Genomic DNA, 15,197 nt, shown 5'->3' with positions numbered 1-15,197 from the left:
AGTTTGAGAGAGAAAATAAGATGCTTAAGAAAATATTTGATGTTAAGAGGGATGAAGTTATAGCAAAGTGGTGAAAATTACACAACGCAGAATTGCACACATTGTATTTTTTACCTAACATAATTAGGAACATTAAATCCTGACGTTTGAGATGGGGAGGGCATGGAACACGTATGGGCGAATCCAGAAATGCATATAGAGTGTTATTTGGATGGCCGAGACGTAGATGGGAGGATAATATAAAAATAGATTTGAGGGAGGTGAGAAATGATGGTAGAGACTGGATTAATCTTGCTTAGCATAGAGACCGATAGCGGTCTTACATGAGGGCGACAATGAACCTCCGGTTTCCTTAAAAGCCAAAAGTACAGTCCGCGTCACCGTTTTTGGCGTGTGAAATAAGTAATGGGAACGTGAAGTGCGAATGTTTTACATTTGCCGCAATCAATCTGACGACTGTATTTGAAAAATGGCTGATGTGACGTGTATAGGAAATGGTATCATTCTCAACTGCACTAGCAACATGCTGACAAACTGGGCACTATATAGCCTAACTAGGACACACGTCAAAAACGCTGGCGCCAGCTGTAAGTAATGTTTTTTTATTAATGTTTGGACATTGAAAAAATCAATTTTTGTTACAAATGAACAGAGTAGAGTAGGGCATTACTAGTGCTCCATTGCACAATATAGTGTTACTTTAAAAAAAATTAGATAAAAAAAATAATAATTCTTTTAAAATAGGACTTTCTCTAAGAAAAATAAGTTTATTTTTTTAAGTGTTTAAGACAGCGATCACCAGCACAGAGCACCCTGGGGCTAGCGTCTTTTACCCGCGGAGAACACACTGCACTATGGTGCATTCGTAGCTGCTAGCGGGTATGCTCTCTACCTCTTCCTGCTGCACGACGGGGCACATGGGACAGCTCCGCTTACCCTTCAGCGAGTGCTGACGACCACTGGTTTAAGAGAAAAGCTTGAAATTCACAATGTAAGATTATGATATTGATACGCGTATTGAGAAGAATATTTCAACACTCTAGAGAGAGAAAAAAAAAAAAGGGATTTTAGAAATTTTAGTAGCGCATCGCCTTAAGACCTTTCTCCCAAATGAGATGGCTGAACGTCTAAAATATTTTGTCGATCCTTACCACATACCAGGGCATCCAAGTGGTTAGATCATGCCTGCAGCACTCGCAAGTAGGGGAAATTTTGTATGACGTCAGCCTCACTCAACTTCTGTTGGGGATGATCGACTTCCGCGTAGAGTTGTTTTACATTTTCTGCCCGTGGCGGCATGTAATTTTCAAAAGGATTGTAATAAATTCCTTGTATTTATAATGCGTTATCTCGTTTCAAGGTATACAATTATACTAGATTTCCTGTCGGTAGTTTCTTTGAGATTTCTTTGCACCTACCCTGCTTTAGATTTTCGAAAACTTTCTTCCTATCATGACCTACGGAAACATAAATGTATAGCATTTAAGTAATGAACCTTGAAAGTCACTATTAATTTCAATTCAAAATGAACACAACGAGTGACGTCCTTATTTTAACAGTAGTCTATGTAAATAAATAATCAATATAGAGTTCTAATAATGAACTTACCCGAAAGTTTGTGCATTCCATAATTCTTAATTTGGACTTCGTTGAAATATGGTTTAATATTGAAACGACGAGTACAAATAAATTGGTTTGGACATAGTAAATAAGCAATTTTTTATTCTTCAATAACAAAATAATCATATTCCAATTGGAAGTAGCATTTCGTCACGGATTTAGATGTTGCCATGTTCCAGTTCTCGTTAAACTACAGTACGCGTATTGTGTATTTATTTATTTACTTATTTATTTATTCATTCCTTCATTTATTATTTATATATATATATATATATTTATTTGGCTGGAGTGCGTTGCAATGTTGAATGACAGCATTGACATCCGGTCATTTATCTATCACTCACTTATCAGCGTGCAATTTATTTATCGTCCTATTACTAGTAAAACCATTTAAGACCAGTAATGCTCGTTTTGTAAAAACAGGAATTAAAACTTTATTAATTCACGAAAAAATCATAATAAATTCTTCAAATAAAGTAATTGGTTTGTTGCCTGCATGCAACATTTCGAACTTATTTCATTTTAGTAGAATACAGAGCACGGAAAGACAAGTCGGGGACTGTAGGCTACTTAACTTATTTTACACAAAAATGGACTTAATCGGCTTTACTAGTAATATGACGATATATACATAGGTAGACCTTCTTACATTATATGCATACACACATTTTAAAATTTATTTTACAAGCTTTTTAACTTATTTATTTCCCTCATTCATTTTTCTCTTACTTTCTAAAATGTATGTTCCTAAGGATTTTATTATCTGTTCATTTGTAATTCTTGATAGCGTATTGCAGCCGTGGCGAAAAGGCCATGGTGCGTCGAGCCACTGTGTAAGCTGCAACGTGCATAGCACCTATGGAGGGAGGCGGACAACCGAAGGGGAAATTGTTTAGGACGTGTAACGAAGAAAGAAATGAACAAGAAAACATAGGACACATTATCACAATCTAAAATTAACTGTCTTCAGAATGTCTCTACAACAAAGTTTCAAAGTCAGGAATTATGTCACTTACTGCCAATCGTAGTTGATCACGAAGGTATTTGTCTGTCAGTCGTGATCTAAATTTGATTTTTACTATTTTCATTGTTGAAAATAATTTTTCACAAACGTAAGTTACAGCGAACATGGCTTCAACAGAGCAAGCGAAAGAACGAAGCTTCAAATATTTATTTTTTTCCAAACATTTGAAAAGTTCAATATCTGTCAAGTCCTTACATCTAGCTTTCATTTAACATCACATTGTAAATCTGTGAGTTTAAATTGAAAATCTAACCGCATTATTCGTACATCTGCTGTAAATGAATCGACGTACAGAGATGATGATAATAATAATAATAATAATAATAATAATAATAATAATAATAATAATAATAATAATATAATAATAATAATAATAATTATAATTATAATAATAATAAAAACTCTTAACCTTTTAATGTTTCATCAGTAACATGTAGTAACTTATAATGCAGTTTTATGTTATACAACCGTTTTCCTAGTAATATTTGTGAACAAATCATACATTTAATATTTTCATCATATTGTAAGCAAAAGAATGCATCCTCCCATCCTACTTGAATCTTTCGTTTTTTTATAGAGGTACATGGTTTCGAGAGAGATATTGCGACGATACGCCACTCGCAGGTCCGAGACAAATACAAATAGAACGGAGTTTGACTCCAGTGAGTGAGAGGGTGGGGGTTGTAGGTAGGAAGCGAGAGAAAAGCACTGCGAGCCACAATGTGCTCGTGAGTCGCATTTTCGCCGCGGCTGGCGTATTGTATACCCGCCGCCGCGAGAATGAATTTTGATGCAGCCGAGCGTAACTAGAACGTTATGACTGGTAGAAAAGGTGGGTGGGGTAAGAAAGGGGAGGAAAACAGTCGCTCTCGGGAGCTACAGTTCTGCAGGTCTGGGTTAGATTATCAAATAGTGTTTCCTAAGCCTCAAGTGAGGACGAGATGCACCGCATGGTACAGACCTTGAAGGGAGGTGTTGATTTCTTGGTGGATAATGAAGAACAGTACCTGCGATAGAGCGTAGCTGAAGTAATCGAGAATAAACAGATTAATCATAATTCCCGTCTGAGACTTCCGCTTGCATGCAATGGGCATATGTCGAGTAACGCAACTGTGGAGTATGTAACTAACTGTACGACCCCATGTCACGCAAGGGAGGAAACTTCCCAGCAATCGATACAAATGCAATCGATTGAGATCAGTGATTTGAGTGCTTCGGGGAGGGAGAGCTAATCTACAGACACAAACAGATACGTCGAATGCGTGTCAGGGAATCAGATTTTCAGTAACTGAAATGTTTTCACATCACAATATTTAGTAGCGTCTTAAGTTTGTCCTTACATTGTCGCTCACCTTCCAGAAGTTCAATTCTTACCATCTTTGAAATTGTGCTCACTCACAGATTAATATTGTTAAGAAAAAAGTGACGTATTGGCAAATAGTTTTTAGATTTTGTAAAAGAAAAATAATGTCTAAAAGGTGGTTGAAAATAGCATTAAATGTTCATTGTATTAATGGTTGAGCAAACATTCTCAAGCACCAAAAGCAGCGCAGGGTAAGTTCCTGAATTCTATACAACCCGTGCATCTTGACCACAACAGGAATTAACACTGATTCATTTTGAATGCTTCGTTGGTATAAATCAGCCGTGGCGAGAACGTGACTCGCGAGACATTGTGGCTCGCAGTGATAGCTGTGCATTTCGATTGCTTCTAACCTCCGCCAACCCCCACCCTCTCACTCACTGGAGTCAAGCTCCGTTCCATTTATATTTGTCTCTGACCTGCGAGTGGCATATGTCTCTCTCGAAACCATGTACGAAAGTTCCAAGCAGGATGGGAGGACGCATTTTTTTGCTGTGAATATGATGAGAATATTAAATGTATGATTTGTTCACAAGTATTACGAGGAAAACTGTTGTATAACATAAAACGGTATTATACTACATGTTACCGATTAAACATTAAAATGATGTTATTGTCATCATCATCATCGTAATCATCATCTCTGTACGTCGACCCTTTTTCGGCAGATGTACGAATAATGCGGTTAGCTCTTCAATTTGAACTCACTGATTTACTATGTGATGTCAAATGAAAGCTAGATGTAAGGACTTGACAAGTGTTGTTTTTTCAAGTGTTTGGCAAAAAATAAATATCCGAAGCTTCGTTCTTTCGCTTGCTCTGTTGAAGCCATGTGCGCTACAACTTGAGATTGTGAAAAATTATTTTCAACAATTAAAATAGTAAAAACCAAATTTAGATCACGACTGACAGACAAATACCTTCGTGATCAACTACGACTGGCAGTAAGTGATATAATTCCTGATTTTGAAACTTTGTCGCAGAGACATTCTGAAGACAGTTAATTCTAGGGTGTGATATTGTTCATTTATTTTTCATTTCTTTCTTCGTTACATGTACTAAACATTACTTTGTAGCCTTGTGCTGTATAAAATAATATTTAAGTGCTTGACATAAGGAAAATGAAAATCCGTTAATAAGTCAGACAGTTGCTTCACTTCTCCTTCGGTTGTCCGCCTCCCTCCATAGGTGCTATGCACGTTGCAGGTTACACAGTGGCTCGGCGCACGATTACATTTTCGCCACCGCTGGTATAAATGATGTTATTCCTTTGCATTGAACTAATTTTCATTTCATTTCGGTCCAGTACTGAAGTATCAATTGCATGTTAAACCTATGAATCGGTGAAATTTCTAACTTGTACATTTTTACGTTAATTAATCTGAAATTTTTACCACATATTTCTGACAATGTGGACATCCAATACACAAATTTTCATTTTGATATTCCAATTAGATTACTTAATTTCTTTTTCAATACTGAATTATAATTCTCCCAACTTTCAAAGTTTACTTATATTTTTAAATTTATATTTAATTTATTCCTGACAGATATATGTAAAATATGACACATGTTTTTTTTTTTTTCATATTTTTGCAATTACTTTTTGAGAAAAAAAAACATTTATCCTGTTGTTAATTTTTTAATTTTTAAGACTTGTCACATCGTAAAAGACATTGTGATTTCAATAGTTTCAACAGCAGAAGAGAACATTTGTGTCACTTTACTTCACATGCGTTTGTGTATTTCTGTGCAAAATTTCTCTAAGATTGGAGAATTAAGGCCATCAGTAAAAAAAGTACATTAAAAGGTTTAAAAGTTTATTTTATTCTTGATATTGTACCTATGTGATGTTTTGAGAAGAGTTTTTAATATATAAATGATTACTTTTTTATGAATTTCTTTAATTTTCACACGATGAAAGTTAGTGACATGTCCTTTAAGGGGAATTGGACGTTATCGCGTGAAAAGTAATGGCAAACATAGCCTATCTTCAAGTGGTCAGAATTGTAAAACTATTTATCACAGTTCTTTCATTTTTTTAGTGATATATGTATACACATTAAGCTTTAAAATGAAAGAAGAATGGTTAATCTAGTGTAAATCTTACCCTTAAATTAATTTTTGAATTTAATCATATTTTTTATATAAATTTACTACATACCTGTGATTAGGTACATTCTATTCACTTATCATAGCACACATTGAATTAAAATTTTGGCCACTTACTGCTAGTAGATACTAAAACATACCCTACTAAAATTATTAAAATATCTGTAATATTATGGGCATACGGCTTATACTAATCTTCAATTCCTTTTTAATTTATTGACAGTGATGATTGCTATAAGCCCTATGCCCATAATATTATAGATGCGTGAATAATTTTAGTAGGGTATGTTTTAGTATCTATTAGCAGTAAGTGGTCAAATTTTCAATTCAATATGTGCTATAATAAGTGAATAGAATGTACCTAATTACAGACATGTAGTGGATTTATAAAAAAATTGTGCTTAATTAAAAAAATTAATTTAAGGATAAAGATTTACTCTAGAGTAACCATTCTTTTTCATTTCAAAGCTTAATGTGTATACATATATCACTAAAAAATGAAAGAGCTGTGATAAATAGTATTATATTTATGACTGCTTGAAGAGAGGCTATTTTTACCATTATTTTACATGCGATAATGACCAACTCCCCTTAAAAAAATAGATTCAATCATTTAGTTCTAAATGAAATATTTATTACAGTAAAACTTATATGTAGGCCAATATATTTATTTAAACTATGTAATACATTCATTTGTTCTCAAATAACTTTGTAAGAAGTTGTGTGTAATTTTCCATGACTGAACTGTACTTCTCTTTTATTAATGCAGTAGCTCTATTCCAATTCACGAAACCTTGGGCTATACTCGTGTATACTACGTTTCACCATTACCTTATAGTGCCCCCAAAATCCCTTACCCTGATGATGAGATAGGTTTGAGCGAATTACGAATTGACAATGTCGCCAAATCTCTCTTCATATTTGTCTTTCTCTGTCCATGCATGTGCAACGGCCATCGTTTGTGACGAAAACTGTAGGAGGTCATGTGATCAGTATTAGATTTTGCCCACCTTCTACCCCCCGTACGCAATTTTATAGGGGAAAATTGGACCCCGGAGTCGTGGAAATTACGGCGTCATAAAGAATCCCTCCACAGCGTAGGCTTCAACTCGGGCTGTATCGGTCTGTAGTCTGTCTCACTATTGACGAAACCAACTCTCTGGAATATCACCTTGACCTTTCTGAATCCCAGGTGAGAAACCAAAACTTCAGAGTGATAAAGATCACTCCCGATTACAATATGGGTCTTAGCCTAGCTCGGCTTCATTCCGTAGCATCTCTGAAAGGTCATTTCGGATTATTGCTAATTTATTATTGTAGATTTTCTATTTTTACTTATTTTGAGTACTAATTAATTTTGTATTTTTACAATTTCTCGACAGCTGGCACGCCAATTAATTATTTTAACACACAGTCTTTGGTTCCGAAACTTTCATCTTCCTGTTTTTCTGAGAATATTATTTCAACTTTCAATATATATTTGTATTTTTGAGCCGTTAGTTCAAGACATAGAATTATTGAAGTACTGAATTAGTTCAAGAGAATTTTTTGCATCATATAGGACTTCAGAGTTGTTACAAGCATTTATGATTTACTTCAACTTGTTTTCATATTTAGTATTTTTGTGTTTTGTATTTATTTATTTAACCTGGTAGAGATAAGGCCGTCAGGCCTTCTCTGCCCCTCTACCAGGAGATTCCAACTATAATCTATACTAATAATAAATCTGTAGCCGAAATTTTTCTGGTAATTATCGATTTTCCAAAAATAATTGGTCCTAACATATATAATTAACCGCCCTGAAACCGAAAATCGCTTTTTTTGAAAATTTTGTTTGTTTGTATGTCTGTCTGTCTATCTGGATGTTTGTTACCTTTTCACGCGATAATGGCTGAACCGATTTGTATGAAAATTGTAATATAAAGTAAGTTCGTTGTAACTTAGAATTTAGGCTATATGGCATTCAAAATATTTTATTTAAAACGGGGTTGTAAGGGTGCTTGAATTAAATAAATCGAAATATCTCCCTTATTATTAATTTTCGTGAAATATATTACATAACAAACGTTTCTTTAAAAATAATTTCCGATAAGTTTTATTCCATGAAAAATTTTGATAGGACTGATATTTAATGAGATGAATGAGTTTCAAAATTACAATAACAACGCCATCTAAGGCAGTGTAATGAAATAAAAAAACAAATGACTTCGTCTGTAAGGGGCCTTGGACAAAAACAATCGAAAGCTATTAAACATAGCCTACAGAGGATGTTTCTGTGTTTGTATGAAGCTAAATTAACCGATTTGTATAATTAATTATTAATTCACCATTGGAAAGTGTAGTTTCTCTAGATAGACATAATGTTATAATAGTAACTTCTGAGTGAATCGAGGACAGGTAAGATTAAAATAGCTTCTTATGCACAGAAAACTTCATAGGCATTCGTTTCCAGTATTTCCTAAAATAATTTTTATGACCAAATGAGTGTCTCTGGATCAAAATGATCGCATTTTAATTTTTTAATACAATTTAAATTAAGTAACATAATAAACGATTTATCCTTCTATCAAACACGAATGTTCCCTGGATCAAATGTCCTATTTTAATTATGTAATTACTTTATATTTATTTCTAACGGGTGCAGCGGAGCGCACGGGTACTGCTAGTATGAAGAATAAAATTACAATTAATATTAAATTTACAATTACAAATAAAATTACAATATTAAATTTACAATTACAGTTACAATAAAAATCAAAGTACCTGACTAATAAAGCTAGATAATTTATCATAGAAAAACAAAGAATATTTTATATTTAGTGAATTACAAATTAAACCTAGAATAACAAAATTGTACAGTGATGAAATTACTGGATATTAAAATATTTTGTGATAGATTAAGGAAACTATTTACAAGAAATTTATTACTGACCAAGTTCCTAGTAAGTTTCCGTTTGAATTCAATTTTATTTCGACAGTCCCTGATGCTAGTAGGTAGCGAATTCCAGAGTCTTGGCAGGGCTATTGTGAAAGAGGATGATTATGAGGATGTGCGATGGGATGGTATTGTTAGTATTGTTTCATGACGAGAGCGTATTGGATCCTGACTCAAAAAATTGTATAATTTTTATATATTTTTTACCATTTTAAAATAATTTTATTTATGTAGTTATAATATAGGCCTAACATTGGCGACAATAGGTAACTCTGACTGAATTCAAGTTAGACTGATATTTCTTCTGAAACGATGATAATATGTTTTGAATTTAATTTTGTTGTTGGTGTGAATTTGTTACGTTGTGTTACACTGGATTTTTTTACCATTTTTTTACTCCTTGTATGTAGAACAGAATAAGTTATCTCTTAGAATACTGCGAAAAACCTTAAAATAGCGAATATATTTTAGATTAGTTTACAGTTACAGTCCGCGTCACCGTTTTTGGCGTGTGAAAAAGTAATGGAAACGTTAAGTTTGAGTGATTTACATTTGCCGCATTCAGTCTGACAAGTATGTTTAGCAAATGGTTGATATGATGTGTATAGGAAGTGGTACCATTCTCAGCTGCACTAGAAAAAGCTCACAAATTGGGCACTATATATCTAGGACACACGCCAAAAACGCTGGCGCCAGCTATAAATGTTACCCTATCAGCATTTCCATTGCTGACAGTGATGGATATATAAATTATTTTCACTAATGCCTTGCGATATGTCCAGAGAGAATTTACACTTTTCTTAAATGTTTCACACTTAATATATTGCTATGTAATACGAAGACATATGTATATGTAGTTAAAATATTTCTAGAATAATTTTAAGGAATTTGAATTTAAATGTGTCAGTTCTTTATTTCGAAACGAAAACAATAATAGGGTAAATATGAAATCTGTCGTCTTCTTCTCTACCTCTACAGCCGGATGTGCGCCTTGGCCTCTTCTATTATACGTCTCCAGCCATCTCTGTTTTCAGCCTCTAATCTTCATTGCAGCAAGATCTGTCTCTATACAGTCCAATCATCTTGTTCTTGGGCGTCTTTTCTTATAATTCAGTGAAGTCTCCCTTTGAATATTCTTTTTAGCTTACGGATATCTTCCATTCTTTCAAGGTGTCCCCGCATCTTAATCTTGCATGTTTATGTGTGTATGTATTTATTCACACTGCAATGGGTATATACCCAGTGGCAGTGGTAACTAATTGCACTCAATAATGACAATAATAAACTTATTAATTAAAAATACAATTAATAATAATACTAATAATTAATACTAACAATAATTAAAATTAATAATAACAATAATAATAATAATAATAATAATAACAGGGAATATCCTAAATTAAATGAAGCACGATCACTTAAAATAACATTTAAAATAAATCTAATTTGTATCTTAAACCTAAGTTCGAACTAAAACCCACGAGTATGATATGTTCATATTTGCAAAAGTACCTTTCAACATTACACTCATTTCGCTGTCAACTCACTCACTGTACTGGAACTACGACACATTTCACTGATTCTATCCTGATTTCACTAACACTTCAAAAACATTTCACTGTTCAAGTACTTTGCACTGCCACTATAAACTATAAAGCTTCACTGACAGGAACACGTTTCACTTACACAACACACTTCACTGACACAACATACTCCACTGACACAACATAATTCTTCACTGATACAGCACTTCAATGACAAAATATCATTTACACCCTTTAAATACTGTGTATAATTACCGTCTATTAGTAAAGTCCTTAAACCTATTTTTAAATACATTTTTGGTTGTTGGTAAAGCCTTTAGTAAGTCTGCAGGTAAAGTAGTAATTAGTCCCTGATAGTACGATTGAGAAAAGAATACTTTCCAGTGTCCGTCCTCTGTCTTCTTTCCCTCAATTTATATGAGTGGTCGTTACTTGGAGAGTAATTTGGCGGCTGCAACCTATTTTTTTATTTCTCTCCAGGCAGGCTCACCTCTGTATGTTTGAACAGTGCGCATAGTCGAATTCGCGTTCTCCTGTCCGTGAGTGTGTCTTTGTGATTTAATAAATGTAACAACGTCCTGGTTCTCTATTAAATAATTTAATTCCTGGTTATATGAAATTTGTCTTACGTATTTAAACTGTGTTGTAATGGAACTATCTTCAACCTTCGAGCGATGCTTTGTTACGTAATGAATCGTATTCATCAAAGGAATGAGTACAGAATTGGTCAAGAAAGCCTACGTAATTAGACCTCAGGTTCGAGGTCTGAGGCTCAAGAGCTAATGAGCTGATTTTCCATCCAGGAGATCCGGGTTCGATTCCCATCCAGGTCGTGTTAAAGTTTGTGGTGGACAAGGTAGAATTTACAGAGGATTTTTCTGGTGTACTTCTGTTTCCCTCTATGATTTCTCCAACATTAACTTCACCCACAACAGTTAAAAGTTGACTGGTGTGAAATTTCATAGTAGTAGATATTTCCTATGCTAATATAGAAAGGACTTGAATTTCTGGACCTGTTGCTAATCAGGTACTCATTTGAAGATGAGACCTGACTCTTTCTGGGTCGATAAAGGATGGTCCATCTCTCATCATTGGTAGTATTAGTAGTATTTATCTATCTAACCTGGTAGAGATAAGGCCGTCAGGCCTTCTCTGCCCCTCTACCAGGGGATTACAACTATAATACGAAGAATAAAATTACAATTAATATTAAATTTACAATTACAATTACAATAAAATTTAAAGTACAACAAGATCACCTGATTAATGATAGCTAGACATTTTATCATAGAAGTTAAGAACAAAGATTATTTTTGTATTTAATGAATTACAAATTAAACCTAGAATAACAAAATTCTATAGTGATGAAATTACCATATATTGAAATACAGTATTTTGTGATAGATTAAAAGAACTATTTACAAGAAACCATGTCTGAACGAGTCTCAATTACTGACCAAGTGCCTAGTAAGTTTGCGTTTGAATTAAATTTTACTTCGACAGTCCATGATGCTAGCAGGTAACGAATTCCAGAGTCTTGGCAGGGCTATTGTGAAAGAGGATGAGTATGAGGAGGTGCTATGGGATGGTATTGTTAGTATTGTTTCATGGCGAGAGCATGTGTTCAGATTGTGGTGGGAAGAAAGGTAAGTGAAGCGAGACGACAGGTACGAAGGAATAGAACAGTTCAAGATCTCGAAGAGAAGGAGAAGTGAATGTAAATTTCTTTTCTTATCTAGTTTAAGCCAACCTATTGTTTCCAGGGATGGGAAATTTTATGATCATATTTACGAACATAAATCATCGGATTCATGAATGCCACCCGGCCCCGTTGTCGGACTTCTCACGTATGTAGGACGAACGGTGGACTAATATAAGCCAAAGTATGTAAGGATCCGTCCATGGTCCAGCTCTCAAAAAGTCGAGCCAAGCCAAGCTAAGCTGTTTCGAGATATGTTTGACCAATGATAAAAGTAATTTTTGATTTTCTGCCCTGTTTCAGAATTTCCAAGACTCCTACCAGAGATTGTGGTCTTCATGACGATTGGGCCGCGAAATCCAGAATGGTCTTCGTAAGTTTCACTTTGAAAATATTGTCGTTTCGTTTGTAATAATTGGGTACGAATTTAGAAAAATAATGGTATTATCGAAATGGCTTGCAATGGATTTCCTGAATTGCACTTGATAAGTATTAGAGTCGTGCACAACCGGTTACGAAAAATAGAAATTATATATTGCTATTGAACGCCTGGCGCTGTAGTCAATATGCAAAGCTCTTCCGTTTCGCGAAGTGTGTCGGGTTCGATTTAACGAATATTCGAGTTGTTTCTCACTCTTTGTGGGTGGACGGTAAAGGCAGACCACCTTGAGCTATGCAGGAGTTCCAAGAGCCCTAGCAAGGACGCGATTATCATCGTGTAGCATACTATTTAATTGATAATTCTTCTTTTCTCACTACATTAAGTCAATCATCCATCGATCCATCCATCCAGGCATCCATCCATCGACTCATTGATTCATTCATCCATGGATTCATTGATTGATTCATTGACCGATTCAGTGATTCACTGATAGGTTCATTCATTCATACATTCATTCATTCATTCATTCATTCATTCATTCATTCATTCATTCATTCATTCATTCATTCATTCATTCATTCAGGTATTATAGTTGGTACCGTCAAATAATGCATCTATTTAGAGTAATTAAAAGGCATTAACTACTGCTTTAAGAGGAATGTATTTTGAGTTTAAAGAGTAAACGTTACAATAGAATGTATGTATTTATTTTCTCTTTTGTTTAGTAAGTAATTGCAATTTATTCTATTCTTGCATTTCTTTACACACCAGATTTCGTATTATGCATTATATTTATTTCCTTTGATGTTACCGATGTCCATTTGTTCATCTATAATATATGTTGTGATTTTATGAAGATATATGTAATAAAGTATGCAATCAATTGTAGGTGTATATTAAGCAAACACATTTTTTAAATTACACATGGTAAATTTCCTTCAATTTTTACTCCCTTTGTGTACTCAGAAAATGTCGGTGTTATGTCTTTTTTTTAGTAGGTTATTTTACGACGCTTTATCAACATCCCAGGTTATTTAGCGTCTGAATGAGATGAAGGTGATAATGCCGGTGAAATGAGTCCGGGGTCCAGCACCGAAAGTTACCCAGGATTTGCTCACATTGGGTTGAGGGAAAACCCCGGAAAAAACCTCAACCAGGTAACTTGCCCCGACCGGGAATCGAACCCGGGCCACCTGGTTTCGCGGCTAGACGTGCTAACCGTTACTCCACAGGCGTGGACTCGGTGTTATGTGTAGCCTGCAAAACATCAGGGGTAACCGGTTAAAATTCGAACATCGCTCGGAGCTCTACCTTGACGGATGCTCTCTGACCGGTCGAATGAAAACCGATTGTAAACCATATTCTGCAGCTCTCTAATCAGTACCTTAGCTATTTCACAGCAAGGGCGTAAATTTCTAAACTTCGACTTGTCGAACATTTCATTGTACTATTAATTTTAGCAATCTGTTGAAAAGTATATTGTTGAATATTTAGAATTATATGCAGTAAACAGATGAAACAAATGTGAAATTAAAGGAAATTTAAATTAGTATGAAATATAGAGTGTAAACTATATAGGCCTAAACTGCAAATAGTACTGGTGGTAGAGCATAAATAACAGAAGAAAAATCCAAATAAAGTTTATCTCTATCTGTTAAGGTTTTTCCCAGATAAAGAAATATTTTGTGGGTCTAACGTTTTCGAACATGAGAATAGACAGCCATTTATGCAAATCTGGCTTTCCCTGTGAAGCAGAAGCATGTGTCGGGTGCAGTACCTGGGTAGCTCAGTCGGTAGAGCGTTGGTGCGCTCAGCCAAAGGTCACAGGTTCGATACCCGGCCCCGGAACAATTTTTCCCTTGAAATTATTCAAGACAGGCGTTTAGTTTGTCCGAAACTTATTCTGAAGTAGTCGTTTGTTATTCTGTTGTGCCTCTGTTATGTATATTTGTATATGTAGGCCGCAATGGCATTTCAGTTCAGTCGAACTGTAAACAAATAATTATACTACTATCAATCTTAAAAACATGGTATTTTACAAATTAAAAATAAAAATATAAGAAATATCTAAATTTCAATTGATATTTTTTCAATAGACCAAATTGTACTGTATTAGATACGGGCATTTGAAGAGATGCGCCGTGCTACTCTGCGGCAACGCGCATTACGCAGTGGTGGATCGCATGAAGTAATTTAAGCAGGACGAAAACATACGCAATAATCTGGAATGTCGTTTTTATAAATGACGACAGTGGAAGAAAATAAAATTTCCAAAATAAATACAGATTATATTACAAATAGCTGAAACATAACTGCGTTCCTAACTTATTACTTTAAAACCTTGTAAACATGAAATAAACATGTAAAATTCCATAACGGTTAACGTTTAATGTTATATTAATTATTTTGTGCGAGATCGTGCGTATTTGCTTGTTTTCCGCACAGAACCAATACGCGGTAAGTGTGAAATACCACATTCAGTATTCCCAACGTAACACACATAACAATTTCCCTCTTC

The 15,197-nt window shown here is 34.5% G+C and overlaps 1 long non-coding RNA gene across 1 annotated transcript in view; it reads left to right on the top strand.

Annotated features, from left to right (window-relative positions):
• LOC138707276 (uncharacterized) overlaps window positions 1-12,656 on the top strand; it is a 568,249-nt gene extending 555,593 nt beyond the window's left edge. Inside the window, exon 5 of the long non-coding RNA XR_011334147.1 lies at window positions 12,601-12,656. This is a non-coding gene — a long non-coding RNA (uncharacterized lncRNA). The remainder of the gene's footprint in view (window positions 1-12,600) is intronic.
• Window positions 12,657-15,197: the final 2,541 nt, after the last annotated feature.

The sequence above is a fragment of the Periplaneta americana genome, chromosome 10 (assembly GCF_040183065.1).
Source record: "Periplaneta americana isolate PAMFEO1 chromosome 10, P.americana_PAMFEO1_priV1, whole genome shotgun sequence".
Taxonomy (NCBI): domain Eukaryota; kingdom Metazoa; phylum Arthropoda; class Insecta; order Blattodea; family Blattidae; genus Periplaneta; species Periplaneta americana.
Note: the sequence above shows the minus strand (reverse complement) of the source record. Positions and strands in the feature narration are given on the sequence as shown.